Source organism: Lepidochelys kempii, chromosome 21 (genome assembly GCF_965140265.1).
Source record: "Lepidochelys kempii isolate rLepKem1 chromosome 21, rLepKem1.hap2, whole genome shotgun sequence".
NCBI lineage: Eukaryota > Metazoa > Chordata > Testudines > Cheloniidae > Lepidochelys > Lepidochelys kempii.
In genome coordinates, this window is record NC_133276.1 from 7,526,864 (window position 1) to 7,546,462 (window position 19,599).

At 46.2% G+C, this 19,599-nt stretch overlaps 1 protein-coding gene across 33 annotated transcripts in view; it reads right to left on the bottom strand.

The window, feature by feature from the left end:
• NFASC (neurofascin) overlaps positions 1-19,599 on the bottom strand; it is a 187,600-nt gene that overhangs the window by 151,457 nt on the left and 16,544 nt on the right. Inside the window, exon 1 of one of the 33 annotated variants that reach the window (XM_073319967.1) lies at positions 6,619-6,691. The exons of 30 other annotated variants lie outside the window; for them this stretch is intronic. The gene's annotated coding sequence lies outside the window, so the exon portion shown is untranslated. 2 more of the 33 variants (XM_073319962.1, XM_073319963.1) reach the window with 2 other exon arrangements.

The following is a 19,599-nucleotide window of genomic DNA, read 5'->3' on the forward strand; positions in this document are numbered from 1 at the left end:
GCCCTTGACATCCCTGTAGCACACAATGCACCTCCTGGGGAGTCTATTACACAGCTAACAGTTACACTTCAGCCAGTTCATGCTAATGATTTTCAGTGCAGTCTCATACTAATTTAACCACAGAGCAAAAACATGTAGAAATATACTCACCGTACCCCAGATCCCAGAGGTACAGTCAGTTCCATATTAGCTCTGATTCACTCTTATTTCCTCTCCATCTATATTTGTTCATAATACACTAATGGGTCATTACTGAGAAACAGGCAAGGTTGCTGTGTACTATGCCCTTTTCATGGACTCATCTTTAACTAGCTGGCTAGATATTAAGTGTGACTAATGACTCTTGTTGCATCTGCTCTACAGTTGCTCAGCATGGAACCCAGGAAAGGTATAATTTAGAACTGCTTTCAAATATCGGAACTGCAACATGCAATTACGTGTCAGGAAAAAAAGAATGTGAGAGAGAAAGACACCAGGGCAACTTGAGAAGCAACACAAAAGCCTCATCAACACTATACCTTCACACACACACACTCAGCACCTCCTAGGAGAAACAACTGGCCTAGGTTTTCAGAAGTCTTTTGTGGGGGGGGGGGGAAGTCTCAGTTTTTGAGTGAGAGGTTTCAGAAAACCAGGCCCCCTTAAAGCTTGATTTTCAGAAAACAATGAGCATTTGACCTCTGGAAGAAGAGGCCCCTTTAAAGATGTTTCAGATTGAGACACCCAAAGTTTACTAGTCACTTTTGAAAATGTGGACTAACAGAGCTTAAACAACTATTGTTGCTAGAAGGGTTCTAGCAAGGTTTCCTGGACCAGCGCAGAAAGAGTCTTTTTGGAGGTTTAGATTTTATCTGAGAACACAGTTACGACAACATTATAAAATCCTGTTACAGACAGCCTGAAGCAGCCACTTGTGGAATTTGGCTTCAGTGATTCTCAGACAACCCTCCCCCCATCTTTACCCAATCTCATCAGGGGAACTAAATTGGAATATTGAACATGATTAGTGCTAGTTTGCTTTCACCCACAGATGGGACAGTCAGGGCCTTGAGAGCAAAAGTCACCTTGATGTACCATGAAGAATTAATTAGCTGAACAATGAAAAGACGTTATTCCTGACTAATTCATTCGACAGCTGACTGGAAAGAAATTCACTGAATAAGGTATTTGAGATTATTATTCACAGAACTCTAGAAATAAGGTCACAAGTTTCATTATACTGACAAAGACTTGAGCTTTCTGAACTGTAAAAATAGAAAGTGTGTAAGGACAAAAACAGTGGGTCAAGATCATGCTCCCCCATCCTGGGCGGGAAATGGTCTGTTGCGTTAAACTTAATAATGTCGAAAACCAATATTTAGTCATGGAAGCATTTTCATAGCAAAGCAGGCTTGTTCTGCAAGATTGCCCTCCACCGAAGAAGAACGAGATTTTTGCATAGCTGGTTTTAAACAGCTGATTTGACACTGTAAACAGGCCCTTACAGTAATAAATGTGTTTTCTAGAGCAAGAACAGAGGCCCAAGCAACAAAGAAAAAAAAAAAAAGAGAGAGAGAGAAAGAAGAAAAGCAGAGAATGACAAGATTTTGAGAACCTCAAAGGAAAGACTATAAAATTCTAAGTGATCTGTAAATATTAGGGGTCTAATCCTGATCTCAGTGACACCAATGTAAATCTGGAGAAACTTTATTGGCGTCAACACATTTACCCCAGATTCACACCCACGTAACAAAAAGCAGAACATAGTGCAGAGGGCTGAATTTCCCACTCATGGGGAGAGCCCTCTAGACCAGTGGTTCTCAGTCAGGGGTCCGGGGTCCCCTGTGGGGGCCGCAAGCAGGTTTCAGGGGGGATCCACCAAGCATGGCCAGCATTTAACACACTGGGGCACTGAAGCCTGTGCAATTTAGATTTGCGGTGCCCCCTATGGCATGGTGCCCTGGGCAACTGCCCTGCTTGCCACCCCCTAATGCCAACCCTGGCTTTTATATGGAGAAAAACAACCAGTTGTTGTGGCACAGGTGGGCCGTGGAGTTTTTATAGCATGCTGGGTGGGAGGGCGTCAACGAAAAAGGTTGAGAACCCCTGCTCTAGATGGCAAAAACTGTTTCCCAACTCCATGGCTACCCGCTCTGATCTCAGGCAAAGGGCTACGTGGAACAGGGAAGGGGCCCAGCTTTGGAGTCACACATTTGTAGGGAGATCCTGCTGCAGCACCACTGATTGTGGGTACCTCTGTGGGGAGCTAGCGCTCCTTCCCTTCAGCATGTTTCCTCCAGGGGCTGTGGTGTCATCAGCCCCCTCTACTCCTATATCACCTACTCCAACTGGAGCAGCAGCAAGGAGGGCATGTACAAGCCATGGAGCTGGCATTAACTATGCAGAGAACAGCGTTAATTTCTGCGGGAAAAACCCTCTGGGTTGCTACCGGAGCACGGCTCAAAAAACAAAAACAAACAAACAAAAAAAAACCAGTTTCTCCCCAGCTCTGCTCCAATTTTAACCCAGTTTCTCCTCTAAAAAAAAGAGTCAAAATAAACTGCAGACGTGGTTTGGGAGGAGGGAAAGCCTTCTGAAAAAGCTTCCTTCCCCATTTCCAGGCATTTCAGACCCTTTGCATCAAGGTTTCTGCTCCTTTGCTCTGAATAATGCAGCCAGGGTTGGGTAACTGGCTCTCCCTAGAGGATCCAAACACTTCACTTCTCACTGAAATGTGGTAACTCTGGGGTGCTGTTTTACAGCACAAAGCAATGGAATAAAACAGGCAGTGAAGAAGGTGCCTGCATTCAACTGAAGCCGCAGGGGAATTTAGGAAGGCAGGAGACAATCACTCAAATTGAGACTTTGGCCAGGACATTGGGGCCAATGCTCCATCTTCTCTGAAAAGAGCTTGTTCACGACCAAAAGTGATCAGACCTCAGTTTTACTTCTCACCCAAAAACAGGTGAATAAAAAAAAAAAGAATGAAAAAAGTGCAGAGGCAAGAGACCACAGCTCCAGATAATGAGCAAAATACATTTGACTAAAATAATGTAATGACTAAATACATTTAAAAATAACTAGAATTCATTCAGATGTTCCTGTTTCTGTGCAAACTTCTATGGGAGTTTTTGGCATCGGCTTCAATGGGAGCAGACAAAAATCAGAGTGAAACATGGTTTATATGTAAAAAGGCAGAACAAACGGCTGAATGATTTCAAGGTAATGTTTATCAGAATTTCAAGGTAATTTTTTTCAAGGATTTCAAGGTAATGTTTATCAGAATACTAGTACAACGCTGTGTACAGTACATTGCTGTGTGCACAGGGCTTTCAAAACAGGGCAACAACCTCACAATAGCTGAAGAGGTACATAAGTTAGCCCTCTTCTCCCACTGAGAGAGATGAACTGCTTGATTCTACCTCCAGCTACACCAGCGATTATCAGACCTGCCTGGTTTCAAATGGTCCAGAGACTCTGAAATACCTAAGAGTGAAAGGGTCACGAGATCCCTGCATTGTTTGGGAGACACTGGAAAGCCGAGCAGGGGAATCAAGAGAGAGCCAGAGTTTGAATGCTGCACGGAGCTCACAGCAGCAAAGCAAAACTCAGCAGGTAACTCAAGGATTCACATGCAAGAGGTAAGATCAGGTCATCTTGGATATCGTATTCACAAAGGATGTCTGTCACCAGAGCAAAACACATAGCCTGGTGTGGAGCTTGGATTCACTTGGACGTAGTGTTCTGCTGAGACCGGACAAAGGTCTCACCTCCAAAGATTAGAAAAAGTCTGCATTCTTGCTCCCTTTAAGATGCTCACAAGGGGTGCTGGGCGGAATGAGGGTATACAACATTTCTGACCATTATGCTATATATGCCTACTTCTCCGTTCCGCCTCTCTGTGTGCTGTGCATATGAAAATCCCCTCCTGTAAGTAACTCCCAAGCTATCTAATATGCAGGCCAGCCTACCTTTGCCTTTCACATTTAAGCCATGGTTTATCCCCTCCGAAATTCAGGGTAAGGATCTTTCAGTCTCCTCGATCCCAGACAAGGAGGTCCTCCATGTGAACAGGGAATATTGAGTTAAGCGCTCAAAGACCAAAGCAGCATCCAGGCAGCTCAGCTGGGGAGCAGAACGCTGGGACCTGCTGTTTCCAAGGGTGCAACGCTCGGACCCGTCTCTAGCCTTCAGCTGCACAAACAGACCTTCCCAGTGTCCAGCAGAAAAGATAATCCAATTGCTTCAGAAGGTCCACCCCCCGCCTCCCCACCACACACAGAGCTTCAGCAGCCTTCTCTGGCTTACACAGAGCTTTATTATCTCCAGGACACCAGGTCTCCAAGTGCCACAGTGAATGGGAGAACACACACTACCATTTATTAACAACTGCTCCCCCATTCCTCTCTCCCCCTCCTTCCATCCCAACTCTCTCGCTGGATCTCCCTCATGCATAATGCAGGAGTTGTAGCCCTGGACACTACCCACTCTGTACTCTGCGCCTCTCCGAGTCAGCTGAGAACAGGCTTGAGTGCCAGTCAGGGCCTATCCCCGTGTTCCGCACACTGGAGGCCAGACACTCTTGTACGGCAGAGGTTTGTTTGTTCCAAACGCAGCCTCTTTCCGTTTCAGCCCTTTTTATAGAGCTCTGCACTGATGAGACAGCTCCACAGAGCACACATCAAGCTCACAAAAAGCCAGGAAGTTCTGCTCTCTCATACCCCACTGAGAGTCCACAGAAGGCAGTGGGGGGGCAGGGGGAGAGGAAGAGGGGCTCAGCTCTGTTACACCAATGTATTTGGCCCCATATATTGTGGAAGAGCTTCCAGCAGTTTAACTCAGATTATTAGCATTTTAGTGAGGATTTGTAATACTACATTGCCCTTCTCCAGCACCACCAGCCATGAATCTCAAAGGGCTTTATACCTCGAACTACCCATGCCACATTGACACACATCACAACCCTCATTTTATAGATGGGGAAACAGAGGCACAGAGGGCAATGGCATGTGCACAAAGGCATACCTAGAGGAGAACGGACTTCTAAAGAGAGTTAGTGGAGGAGACAAGAATAGAACCCACAAGCCCTGACTCACAGTCCACTTATCTAACTACTTGACCATCCTTCCTCATTCTTTTAAAATATTAAGACTTCTTTTACTCATATTAATAGGAACCCACTAATATGGAAAACAGAGTTAGAACTAGTCAACAAGCCAGAATGTCCAGAGCTCAGAAAGGGAAAAGAACCTTCTGCTGGTTTCAGATGATACCTCTTGTTCCCAAAAGGCAGATGGGGTGGAAATCATACAGCCAACAGAACTGGAAGGAGAGAAGCAAGCCAGACAGCTAGGAGAACCAAAACAGAGACAAGGAAGATGTGAGGAATAAAAATACTAAGTCTGGCATGGGCACATCTGGAACTCACTGGAGACAGAACAGGGGACTTATACACACTCAGTTTGCTAGATGGCTTGGATGCCCTAGATCCAGGTTTCCACTTAAAGGCAGCCATACTCCCTGCTGCCCAACCCTTCAAAATCCCACAAGGCCCTTAACTCAGTTAGGTTGTCAGGGACTTTGCAAGGACTGGAGCAGTATGCCAGGGAATCATTGTTCCTTTCCTTACATGATTTTCAGTTCAATTTCACATACCCTTCAGAATGGAAGAGCGCATGCGTCCTTATATACACAGAGAGAAATTTCTCACCACTATGCAGACATGCGGCTGCCTGTAGGGTGGTGGATGGCAACTAGTCAGAGGACAGGTACATGGCATGATGCACATCAAGAGAAATATTTTGGTCAGAAAGTTCCTACTCTTAGGGAAAGCACTATGTGATCTTTAAGGGCTGCGCACCAAGACAGATGCAGTTTCTAAGGGCCACATGGCATGGAACTCACTTCATGAAGCCCAGAAAGACAAAGTGCCAAAGTGAATCTGTTGGACTGTTTACTGGTGGTTCCAGGAGAGAAAGTCTGGTGAACACCTGATGTTCAGCTATTCCCTTATTCGTCACCTAACTAAGGTCCAGATCTTGGTGCTCCAAATGCAAGCACAACTTCCATGACCTTAGTTGGAGTTCTGCCTACATACAGTGTTTGAGATGAAGCCCAAAGTGCAAACCATTACTGCATATTACGGAATCTCTGGAACTCCTAACAAACGGAGTTAAAGCACTAAGCACACCCGCTTTGGTAACAAGACATCAGAGAAATTAACAGACTGTACTCCCTATTAGAGTGAACAGCTATGGAGTGGCTTTTTTAATGCTGTATTTATACTGGCCATGGGCAGAGAAAGCAAAAAGCAACTCACTTTGAGCTCTGCCGGGGCTTGATCTTGAGAAGCAGGAAGCAGTGAGCTCTCTTCTTGCTGGGCCAACACTCTCAACTCCCGAACACGAACAATCCCGATGGCTCCCTTTGCTCCCAGCAAGCAAGCCCTGCCACCGAGAAACTCACGCAGCCGCTGCCTTTGACTTGGGAACGGAGTCTTTCCCAAAGTCCAGTCACCAGCCGAGCTGAAATCCAGACACCTTTCCTTTTCCAAACAGCAGCATCAACGACGACGGCTGGGCAACACGCAACGGGCACCTGAACCCTGAGCTGGAGCACCTCCAAACAAAACCAACTTACCAGCCGCCTCCCCTGCCAGCTTCGCTCTGTTCTGCTGAATCACTTACTGCATCGTCGGCAGTGCTGAGGGGGCAATTTTACTGAGGCTCGTACGGCTCAAGCCTAGGACGCAGTGCACAGCAGCACTAACTGCATCTTTAACTCGCGTGGCGCTGTGGCACAGCTCAGGCTGTACAAGCCAATGAGAGGATAATTACTTCACAGCAGGCGCTCCTGTAGCCCAAACTGGTCTGCCCCTGGATAGAACTGTCTGCTCCTCTAACAGTTAAATGCTTGTGCGCTGACCGAGAACTAGCTGCAAGCAATGTTTCCCCTGAGGCGGGGATTGCAAATATGACCGTACCTGGGCTAGGTGTGGAAGGGAGGTTACTTCCAGCAGCCAAAGGATATGCTAGGGACAGCCAAAGTTGTCTCCCTCACATTTCAAAACACTCCAGCAGCATGGGCTGGATAGTTGGACTTCAGAGACAGGGTGATGCAAGGAACAGAGAACGGAAATCCAAGCGGAACAAATAGAAGTAGGGTGCTCAGAGGCAGAAGAGCAGAGAGGGGGGAATGGAAAAGATTCTTATGAAATAATAAAGACAGTGGCCTGGCTTTCGTACACAGCATGCAGCTACCTGCTCTGTACTTGTTAAAGCATAAAATGCAACCAGGTCAGAATAGCAGCATTTCACTCTCACTTCACACGGCTGTAACTGACAGCACAAGGTGCAGAGCAATGAAGAATCTGTATAAACTGTCTACATGGAGCACCCACTCCTGGGTGGGGTGGGGCTGGAGATGGGAGCGATGGGTGCTTGCATCCCTACTGCACATGGTTTTAATGGATGAAACCCAAAGTAACACTGGGGAAAGAGAGTTTGAGAGAAACCTGAACTCTGGGAGATTTACACACACACACACCCCCTTAAAAATCCAACTTAGCCTGTAAAGAAGGAGGGTCTCGGTTATAAGGTTAAAAGTGTTATTCAATGCAGGGCAGGAAATGTCCTCAGGAGGAGGAGAACTATATGGCTGCAGGACGGTGCTTTCCATGTGGCATTATTTATATTACACACAGTTTTTTTCCATTCATGATGAAGCAATGTATAGTAATTTTTAAGGGGGCGGGGGGGGGGAAGGAGAGAGAGACACTCCAGGTTCCTCCACTCCCCCCGCCCCAAATATGCCTTCAATCCTCAGTAGCTCCACATCCTAGTGGAGTCTGCAGCATCTGACCTCCTCCAGGGCTTGAGTATGTTCTGCATCAGAGGGGAAGGCTGGAAAGCGACTCAAGTCCCTTCCTCCATCCCAAGGAACAAGCATGCTGACTCTACAGGGCTCTAAGCCACTGCCTGCCCAGGAGACGGGGCTGCCAGCTTGGATCCCCTATGCGATGCAAAGCACTTGACCACGAGACTCTAGGTGTGACAAGTTATTGAACATGTTGCTGTATTCAGAACTGTGTGTTCCCTGCATATTACCAGCACAAGGGCTTCCTCAATCATCTAAAGAGCCCTGAGTCATGCCAAACAATGGGCCGTGTTTCAGAGTAGCGGCCGTGTTAGTCTGTATCTGCAAAAACACACACAACCAAAAAAAAAACCCTACAACACACACCAGGAGTACTTGTGGCACCTTAGAGACTAACAAATTTATTAGAGCATACACATCCCTACTTCTAATTTTTCCCCATGGAGGAGAAGGGGAAGTTTATATGCTACATTCACCATATAGCCTACAGGCAGATCAATAGAAAAAGCTGTTGAAACCAGACCTTTGAAGTTATGTAAACTAGAGACATACTCAAACATCTGAAACTGGATCTAGGATATTAAACATTCCAAGATTGGGGCAGTTTGGAACCATGTCTTTGGTTTAGTCCAATACAAAGATATAAATCCACGTGCACCCCAGTTCAGATTTTGAACACTCCTGAAGTTCAGATACTGGGGCTCTGTTTTGAGCTCTTCTCTTGCTTGATCTTAGTTCTTATTGCTTTAATTGCACATGGTGAGTTAACAAGCTTGACACCAGTAACTCTCAGCTCTGAAACAACACATCAAAGAGAGGTAATTTAATTAAAACATGGACCACAGTCTTTAGGCCTCCTAGTTCTTCTGATAATTATGAAAACAGATTGAAGGGAGGGGGAGAGAAACCTTTGTTAGGTTAATTGTATGAAGCCTCGCAATGAAATACGTCTTATAAGCAGCCTGATTTCCCTAGAGGGCCATGTGCAAACTTGACTATAGGCTTTTGTGGGGGATAAAGAGGGGAATTTCCCCCTGAAAGAGTGAGAGACAAGGATTAATCAAGAACAGAAGAGATAAACCAAAGGGGAAAAAAAGCTTCCATTTCTCAAAGCACTTGAAAGGAGGTATCCACTACCAAGAGCTGCAGTTTTGTTGCCATCTTATTAATATGCTGTTTTCATTTCACTGATTAGATGGGAATAGGGGGGAAACCCTTCCTGGTATAGAACTATCTTCCCAAGTGAAAAGACGCTGCATCCCCTGGGAGATCTCAGCAGTCCAAAGACTTCCGACAACACCATTTTTATGGATGCATTTGTACCCACCCGCTTGCCATAGCAGAAGGTGCCCTCAAAGATGCAGTTTCATCCCCTGATTCTCATGTGTCAAAAACTGGACATTTTATAACTAACAGGGCGATATCTCCATTGTTTTCTGGCTCCTATCCCTAAAGTGTTAGTTATTAATGCTGGTTTGATGTTACATGCTTAGGGGTACGTTCTTATCTCGATGAAAGAGGATGCACATAACTCCCCCACACATTGCGGCAAAAGCTACCCTTTAGTAGCAATTACAATTCTAATGACTTTAAGCCTCAGACAGCTGATTAGGATGGGGGATGCACATTATTAGTGACAGCTAATGTCATCGTAGGCACCTTGAAATTCAGTTTAAAGTTCAAAAACCAACACACACAACCTGCTCCCTTCCCACCAAAAGGACATGGCAGTAACTGCCATGAACTGATTTCATTTCAGCTCGGTCTGCATTTCTCATTAACCCAGAATAGCTGCAGAGATAATTATACAGGCAGCCTCACTGATCTGGATTATTTGGATGTGGGTGATGGGAAGAGGGTAGGCCAACAATCCTAATCTGATTTCTAACCACTGGAAAATTACAGTGGTGTTGGAAATGGAAGGCGCTGAGGTCCAATCGAACGAGAGGATCAGGCCTGTGGGCTGGAAGCCAATAGAGAGATGCCAGAGATCCAAACAGCCATAGCAAGCTCTACTTTTGCCTGTGGTCCAGGCAATGTTTTCCCCACTGCCGTGCAACTTTGGTGAAAATAAAATACCCCTTCGATCATTTGAAAAATAAAAATCAAAGTTACAGGCAAGGTCTGAATTTAGAAGCTAAACTACTAATATGTAGTGCCAGCAGAGCACTGTGCAAACATTCACTAAGTTGGACACACAACCCTCCCATGTGGTGTCAACTCTACGTTACAGTCAGAGAAAATCAGACAAAAAGTGGGTGTGTTCACAGATTCCAAGGACAGGAGGAGTCACTGTGATCATCTAGTCTGATCTCTTGTATACCACAGGCCAGAGAACTGCTTCAGCATAATTCCTAGAACACATATTTTAGAAGAAACATCCAACCACCCCTCTCCCCCCGCCCCTCCCCGCTCCCTGTGTTAATGAGGGCATGGGAAATACAGGCCTGAACAGACTCTCACTGAAATAAGTGGTTGTTTGTATTACAATAGCAACTAGATTTTAACGGAGATCTGGGCCCCACAATACTAGTGCTGTACAAACACAAAGAAAGACAGTCTCTGCCCCAAAGAGCTTGCAGTATAAATACACAAAGGAAGGATCACCACCATTTTACTGACAGGGGACTGAGGCACAGGGAGATGAAGTGGCTGGCCCAAGGTCGCCCAGAGAGTCTGTGGCAGAGCTGGGAATTGACCACAGATCTGCCAAGTCCCACTCCAGTGCCCAAACCGTAAGACCATCGTTCCTCTCCAATAGTTAAACTGCCCGACTTCAGTGATGCAAGATCAGGACCTAGACGCTTCCTCCATCACCTTATCCCTTGTGCCTTTGAGTAGGGGCCCGGTAGAATCCCAGTCCTTGTACTGCTGTTCCTCAAGCACTGGAGGAGTCTAGCAAGGAGGGCAGCATTCAACTTCCTCACAGGCAGGGATAGGCGAGGACCAGGCCATATCTGTATCCCCTCAACAGCTACGAGAGCCATAGCAGGGGCCGCACGGAGCCACACACCAGAAGGCATCATGCTGGCTTCAGGAACGATTACCTTCGCAGCAGCCACCAGCTTTCCACCCCTTGGCCATCTCCTCCTTTAGATACAGCAGTTTAGTTTGACCGAAGCAGTGGCAGCCAGAGGCCTTGAGGTCTAGCAATAAGAGCAGGAGGCTGGAAGTCAGGACACTGGCATTTCTATTCCCAACTCTGCCACTGACTCTCTCTTTTACCCTGGGCAAGATCCTTCACCTCATTGTGCCTCAGAATATGTCCTGCTTCGTTATGTTCATTGATCAGCATTGAGTAGCACTGCACTGAAACACACACACCCTGTGCTTGCCAGGAGGGATAAGATACCTTAGTGTAAGAAACCTGCTTTATCTGAGCCACAATTGATGGCGTTGTCATTAGCAGCTTCACCCCAGGGCTCTACCTTAAACCCTTATGTTAAGCCAGACGATCCTTGTTTATAACCCCGGACCCCAAACTTAGCTCTGTGTCAAGCACCAGTGACAGACAGATCTATGAAGACGACAGGTTAATGCACAAGCTACCTCCATGAGCATGATGTCGGGCTGCTCTGTGAGATGGCCATGCTGCATTTCCGTGTTGTTGGTTTGTTTTCTCTGTCACTGTGCAGTTGCAAAGCATCCTCACTTATGAGCACAAAGAATCCCCAGAGATCCGCTTGCTGCATCCTCCAAACTGCAGCTGGCATGTTGCCGATGATGCAGAGTAATGGCCTTGAAACTTCCGTTCCCCCTGCACATGGCGTGCAGGCAAGGGAGACCCAGGGCCTCAGGTTACAGAGCTAGACAGAGCCTGACAAGAGGTAATGAAAACTTGCTGTCCCATTGAAATCAATAGCAGGTGCTCAGTACCAGGGTTCACAGTGGGCAAAATATATCCCTTCTGTAAAACTACTAAATCACCAGGGATTAGCTCAGTCCAATATCCCTAGAGCTGCTATCTTGAAAGATGGAAATGACTTGGGGACATTCCTCCCCGTTAAGTCTCCCCAGGGAAAATGGACCAAGTTCTGCTTTCACGACCCTTAAAAACTCATAGATTTGAATGGATTTGCACAGAGCAGGTACAACCAGGGGCAACGTCTAGCCCATTAGCTGTTTTGGTTTTGTTTAAAGGAAAAGAAAAAACATTTTGTTTTTTCCTGCAGGAGAAATTCGGAGCTACTGTGGGTTTTTTCGTTTGTTTTTTGTTTTTAAAGTTAATGTGTTTTACATGTTATTAGTTATAAGAGAGGAACTCATTTTTGCAACGACCAATTCATTGCTGGAATAAGCAGCGACACATGCAGCCTCTTCAGTGCATGTTTTTCCACACTGGGTCATTCAGGACTCAAGCTGATGGACTGTCCCACATCTGTCCTATTTGCCTGGCTAGCAAGAAGCTGAAAATCTCCCTGGGCCAATCAGAGAAATAAGTTAAGTTTACTGGGACAGATGAGAAGGGGTGGATTCAGTCTTAACTTCTCTGTGGCTCAGTTTTCCCCTCTGTGAAATGGGCAGATTACCCATCTACCTCACATGTATATGATGAGGTCTAATTTTCAACTTGTGAACTGCTTTGAGAGTCTTCAGTTAAAGGTACTAAAAAAAAAGCACACAGTAGTATCTTCTTATGTTGTGGGTAACTCATACCAATGATACTCTATCACTTTGTATGTAAAATACATATTTTCTTCATGCTATTTTTTTAAGCAGGCACGTCAGCTGATCATGCCAAGCTACCCTGTAGGAATGGATTTTTAATAAGTCAACGTCCTTGTTCTTCCCATGCTGAAGCAGTAAAGCCGTTAACTCACGCGCAGCCTTTCTGCCTGGTTGGCACTGCAAGTCTCTCGCTATCCCGGCCACACAAAATGCGTCTGACAATCCTGCAAAGTTTCAGCACTGAATAAACTAATCAGATTTTTCGTCTGCCTTTATCCTGAAGGGAACTGCAGAGGGATCAAAATATGCAATGGTACAAAACAAAACAAACAGCAGTAGCACAGGCATATTCTCTGGAGAGTGTGTCTGGGAGCAAGATGTCACTGTGGGGTCAAAGCAAACAGTGGGGACCTGTCACTTCACATCTGTATCCATGGAAACTTGCAAGGGGTTCAGAGACAAAATTATTGATCACATGAAGTGACACTCACATATGAAATATAAACCAAGGGACATAGGAACCTAACAAAAAGCAGTTAAGTAGGTGTGTTTAAACACTGATAAGTTATAAAACTTACCTTTAAGATCTCATCTAAGTGATTAGTGTTTTACTAGGCAAGCACAAAGATAAGATTCTCTGCTCCAAGGAGCTTCAAATCCAAATGGAGTAAGAGATGAAGGACAGTAGATGGGGAGAGGTGATTGTGAGTGGTCACATTTGGCACGGGTGTTCATTCCAGGCTTTTTGATTTCTTTTCGTATGTGCCAACATTTCTTTCCAGGTGAGACAAGAGTTTGTATGAGCTCTTGTCCTTTGTGGACAGCATTGGTATAAACTGATGTTGTCCATTAGGAGTTCAAAGTTTTTCTACAGGCACACAAACTGCCATAAATTATAGCAAGTGAAAAAAAAATAGCTTAAGAATGACGGAGGGGCACAGGCTAGTATTCGGAATACAGGACTGGCCCAGGAATTCCCAAGTTTGAATCCTGGTTCTCTTTAGCCAGGGGCAAGTCAGTTCCTCTTTTACTTCTGCTTTTTCTCTAAGACAAAGAGACTGCTTACCTACCGCCCAGGGGTGGTGAGAGGACTGTCCGAAAAATGCTACAAGTTATAAAACAAGAATTAATAGGAATTAGAAGGTCTTAAGCTTTCATCTGAAAGAGCACCCACTCTAGCATTCCCCCACCCCACCCCTCCAGAGTCACAGCGGGCATCATCTGAGCCTTGTGCAATGGAAGTTCACACCACAAAAATCACAGCTGGCAGCATGGGTTCTGGAAGGTGGAACAAAACTCCAGCAAGAAGGTTTTGCTCCAAGGAAAATGCACTGGAGCACTGGGTACAAAAAACATTGGAAGGCATGGTGCATAAACCAGATACTCGCCTCCAGCACAGGAAGGTCTGACCCTATGGATCTGTGCACAATGCCACTGACCACACCCGTCACTTTCTCCACCCCACAACTCTGCTGTGCACTCTGGCAGTCATCACAAAGGTAGGTGGGGATGCAAGACCCCCTTTGTGAGCTCTCTACAGATCAAAAGACTAGCAGAGCAGAAACCCTGCATCTTCACTGTTCATGGCCTTAACAGGCTTGCACAGAAGGGCTCGGGAGGCAGGGTGTAGAGTAGCAGACCAAAAAGGCACTGCACCAAGGAAGCTCACAGCAACAGAGTCACAGCTTGGAACAGCACTCATGGTTTCAAGCCTCTCAGTAATTGGTGTTGACAGGGTTGGGCTAGAAGGAAGTTCAGGCTTGTGCAGACACAGCTCACTGTGGCAGGCCACGCTCCTGAGCTCACTTCCTCTGCTGGAGTCACAGCTGGCAGGAGCTGGCTACAATTAGGCCTTAACATATGCAGACAGCGACTGTGAACTCTCAAAAATGTTTCTCTTGGCCCCCAGAGTCTGATGTTAAAAATGGCTAGGGGTTTGTCAAGGATTGAGGTTGAGAAATAGCAAGGCAGCAGCGCACGAAACGCCAGGCTGCATTTAGGTCCCTAGGCATTGGAACAATTAGTTTTTAGTCGAGTGTCAGGTTTGCTTGGCTGCAATCAGAATTGCCCATGTTTACTTTCAAGAGAACTCCATCTGCACTGCAGAAAGATGCTATGAAAGTGCTGAGTATGGGAAAGCATCACTCAGCCAGCACAGCTTCCAAAGCCAGCCTCTTAGAATCTGGACCAGATCAGACCACCACCATGCAGCATCTGGCCAACAGCAGTGGGTCTAGGGTGCTGTAAAGTAATTACATTGCAGCGTTCCATCTGCCTTCCCAGCACCTAAACATCTGTTTAGAATCAATAGCACCATGCCTTTCTGTAGAGAATGGAAAAGGTCCCTTTCATTGGACAACAGGAATTGCTATTGTAGTCATTCACTATTATATGGTAAGCAACCTCTACTGCTGTGCATTTGTTACATCAGTGTTGTCTGCATGGGCTCATTTTATTTTCTAAGCTTCCCCCCTTTATTGACGATTGGGATTTATCGCAAACTGGTTGACATATGTTGAACTGAGTCAGGCAAAGAGGAGATTTAATACATTCAAATACTCTCATAGTAAATACTTTGCACTGGTACAGTGCCTTCCCTCTGAGGACCGCAAAGGGTTTCACACAGGCTGATGTAATGAGCCCCGATTCCTCTGCCAAGAGGGCAACTACACTTACCCCCATTTTACAAGTGGGGAAACAGAGGCACAGAGCTTTTAAAGGGTCACCCAAGGTGACAGTATGGCTCAGTAGCAGAGGGGGAAACCGAACCCAGATCTTTTGACTCTCTGTCCCATACTTTACGCATCCTTTCTCCCTGTTTTATGGAATAATCCTACATTGGGCCAGAAGGAGGAGGGAGATGTCCTAATGAAAGTGTATTTCCAATTGCTTTGATTTGTTCTCCCTTCAGAAGAATGTGGTGATAAGAGGGTTAAATCACCTGCAGCCTGCTGCTTGCTTAGCACTGAGCACTCTTGCTGCCCAGATCACACAGACGGTATCTGACAGTAACTTCCAACATCTGTTGGGAATCGATTCCAAGCACACATGACTGATACCGTTGGAGTGATGTGCATGCCCTCGCCCTGCCAGGGCACTGGAAGGGGCAGATGGAACCTGGATCGGGCCACCAGTATGAAGCCATCACCCCAGTGCTCCATGCAAACTGCTGGCACCCCATCCGATGCGGCACAGAAGGAGTGTGCTATTAATAGAAGCCATTAAGGGCTAAATCCTCCCCCTGCGTCAAGCGTGAGTAACCCGGCGAGGCAGAGAGGGATTTTGCAGAGGAAGCAGTCCTCCTCAGGGCTGCACAGGGCCATAAGATGCAGCAAGCTTCCTATCCCTGCTCCTGGGCTGCAGGGCGAGTTGGAGAAAGGAAACAGGAGAAGGCAATAGCCAGCGGTTTGGTGCAGTGGCTGCACCCTGCAGCATTGGGTCAGGGAGTTTCTACAGTGCAAATTAACAACCCCCCTATCGCTGGCTCCCTCTACCCTACCCAGCAACGGAATCCAGCCTCCAGTATTGTTAATCTGGCATCTACCATAAGCACTTAGAACAACATTTCCAAACCTCTGCACCTAAAATTAGGCACCCTACATCTATATCTAGGCACACATGGCCGAGTACCCACCACTCTCCCTGGACTTCAGTGGGAGCTGCAGTTGCTCAGTACCTCTCAGGATCAGGTCCTAAACGTGAAAATGGGCATGGAATGCAGTGTCCACCAGAACAGATGGGAGATGGAGGTCCAGGGAATCATCCTTAAAGTAATCACTGGAATCCATTTCTTATTAAAGTCATCTGCTTGTTGGCTCAAATAGTAAGTAATCTCTTCCCTAATATGTTACTCTCAGAGCATATTGGTAAAGTCCAGGGGGTTTCCTAAAACCTATGTTATGCAACAGTATATTTTCCAAGTGTAACTAGCAACATGGCTTGGACATGTAGTTTTGTCCATGCCAGTCATGTAATGAAGGTCAGATATATTTTCAGGTTCCATGGTTCAGTAGATTAAAGTTGTGCATAGGCTGTATCTGCAGGGAGGGAGTCCTACACCATAAGGTGTTGAGTAGCCTCAATTTCCATAGACTTCAACACAAGTTGAAGGTGTGGAGCACTACACAGGACTGGATCCTCAAAAACACATGACAGACACAACCGCGGAGCTTACCAGTTAAGTGCGAGGATATAAACTCTTAACAAAGCAGTTGTGGTCCTGTGAACTGAGCACTGGGCTGGCAGTCAGGAGAGTTTGCTTCCCAGCCTTACCACTGGGCTGGGTAAGTCAGAATGTAAGGCCAGACTGGACCATCAGGATCATCTAGCCTGACCTCCTGTGTATCACAAGCCACCAGCACCCGCATGCTAAACCCAGTTTCGGATCAGATTTTTAATAGGTGTCTACCAATTGCATGTGGCCAGCTGGAGACATCTAGGGCCAGATTTTCATAGGCGCTGATCATGACATCTCCCATTCACTTCAGGCAAGGCTGTAGGTGCTCAGCAACCTCAAAGGTCAGGCCCACTGCTCTTAAGGCAGGTATCCAAAAAATTAGTGGACTTTTAAAATTTGTGGCCAAAAGCTCTCTGCGCTTCAGTTACTCTACCTGTAAAATGAACATAATGGGTTGTGTGGAGCTGCCAGTTCTACGGATGAGAAGTGCTATACAAGTTAGATGGTTATTCAGATGCCCATCTGCTATCCTATCTGACTTCAATGGAGCCAGAATTTGGCCTATAAAGAGTCAACAAGACTATAACAGAGGTGGTAGAGGGTAACAGAGATGGAGAAGAGAAAGGTCAGATACACTTAACTGCAATAATTTTTAAATATGAAACCAGGTTTGGGTCATTTTAATTTAAATATAGGGGTTTGGGGAACAGTGTCCCTAGACTAGACTGTAAAAAAGCCACACACTACTAAAACAGTTATATTTGCACTAGCTTGATAACAGTGCAGTGGCTTTTTTCGAATGCTGGCAGTGTTACACAACAGCAACACAAGATGTTCTGGTGACAAATCATTAGCTCTCTGCTGTCACAAATTACCACGAGCCCCTTGATGGGATTATAGACAATTACTTGTATGCCTATTATTCCCATTATAATAGAAAGATGGCAGCAGCAGCTATATAGTATCACATGCCATTCTTCGCTCATAATCCAGCAGGCTGAATGACGGATGTTCTTGGAACATTCAGGTCAATTAAATGAGGTTTCTGGGAACTGCATCTCAAAAAGGAACCCAGGCACAATGTTGAGTCAGCATGACTAAAAAGCCCTTCACTTGTACTTTTACATGGCCGTACCCTGGCTTTGGATACATGCGCCGGGCTCCAGTGAGAGATGTGGCGTTTTAAGGCTCTAGCCCTGTACCATAGGTAGATATACAGAAGACAACCATTGAGCTGCAGTGCATTACCTGGAACCAATTCTATCCCTGGTACCATAAGCCGCTTAAGTGAACCCTTTAATGGAATTATTTCCATGTAAGTCACTACAATCCATCCATTCCTCTATATTGGCTTTTAGCACTGCACGCTTCTAAGGGTCTTTGCAGCTGAAATTCCCTTGAGCATGAAGCGACTGAAGGGACATGGCCTGGAGAATCCACACCTTAACGTGCTCATTCTGCTTCTGAAAGCTTCATTCACCACCTGGGAATAGACGTGAACTCTCTAAAAGCCCCACTGTGTGAGCAGTTGTTATAGCAAGAATCTGCCCCAGCATGTAGCTACAATGATCCAAATCTGCCTGAGCAATAGATTATGCCAATATGCAAGGAGGAATCGAGGCACCCTTGGGTCCCTCAGATGGTACCAGACACCACACCTACAAGGAGCACTGATTATTCTTTTTCTCAAATTAAAAGCTACATTGGGATTGAGACTAGAACTTGAAAGCCAACTTCACCCCCTTCACTTTTCTACGGCAGGTCCAAGCACAGGTCAGAGTCAGGATGCTCAAGCTCCGATAAGGACTCCCTAAAGCCATCTTGGGCAAATCAAACCCTTCAAGCCTTAGAGCTTGTCTTCATGTACAGCGCTACAGAGAGCAGCTGAGAGAAGACACCACTAGGCCAATGGGAGCGCTCTCCCCTCTGTGTAGTTAATCCACTTGCCCAAGAGGCAGTAGCTATGTTGATGGAAGCAGCTCTCCTGCCGACACAGCGTGGTCTACACAGTGGGTCACGTCGATTTAACGATGTCACTCAAACATGTGGATGTTTCACACCCCTAAGTGACAGTTATACCGATATAGGTCTCTGGTGTAGACCCAGCCTCAGTATTGCCATCCAAGGAGCGGTGATGGCAGCATAGCCACCCCGGCAGAGGCATGCAGGGGAGATAATGAAGATTAACATAAAGCCCTTGGAGGAGGAGAAGTGCTAAGCAAGTAGCATTATCTCCACCAGCACCCTGTGCAATTTTAGACAGTACGCTGCGCTCGATAGCCCATCCTCACACTACCCCTGCCTGACCATATAGAGGATCAAACAATGAAAAGTTCATTAGCACCATTTTCCCCTTATCACCGAATGCTCTGGCTAAGTGAATCACAGGAAGGGACCAGAACTGGCTTATTAATTGGTCAGAAGAGCACTATGCTAACGCCCACTAAGTAGATTTGACATGGTCCCCATTCACCTGCTTTTAAATGTGTAGCCTGAGCGGACACTATTTACGTACAGTCTGCTTCAACAGGATGGCACTAATCTCTCTCCAGGACGCATGCTGGTCAGTACAAATCCAACACCCTTCCATGACACTGGTCTATTACTTTGCAATCTTTGCGTGGCAGGTGCTGCGGAGATGCCCCATTCCCACTCATGAGTGTTTGGAGGCCTTACTCCCTTAGGGTCCTTTGAAAATCCCAGCTTGAAGCCTCATATTCCCACTGTGCATCAAGTATTTTCACCCCTATTACACAGCTGGAGAAACGGACATTAAGTGACTTGCCCCAGGGGATAGGGAGGAAACCATACACTGAATCAGTGGCAAACTTGACACAGACCCCAGTGTCCTGACTCCAGCCCCATTCTCTAATCGTTCCCACAGTGACATGAGTGAATCC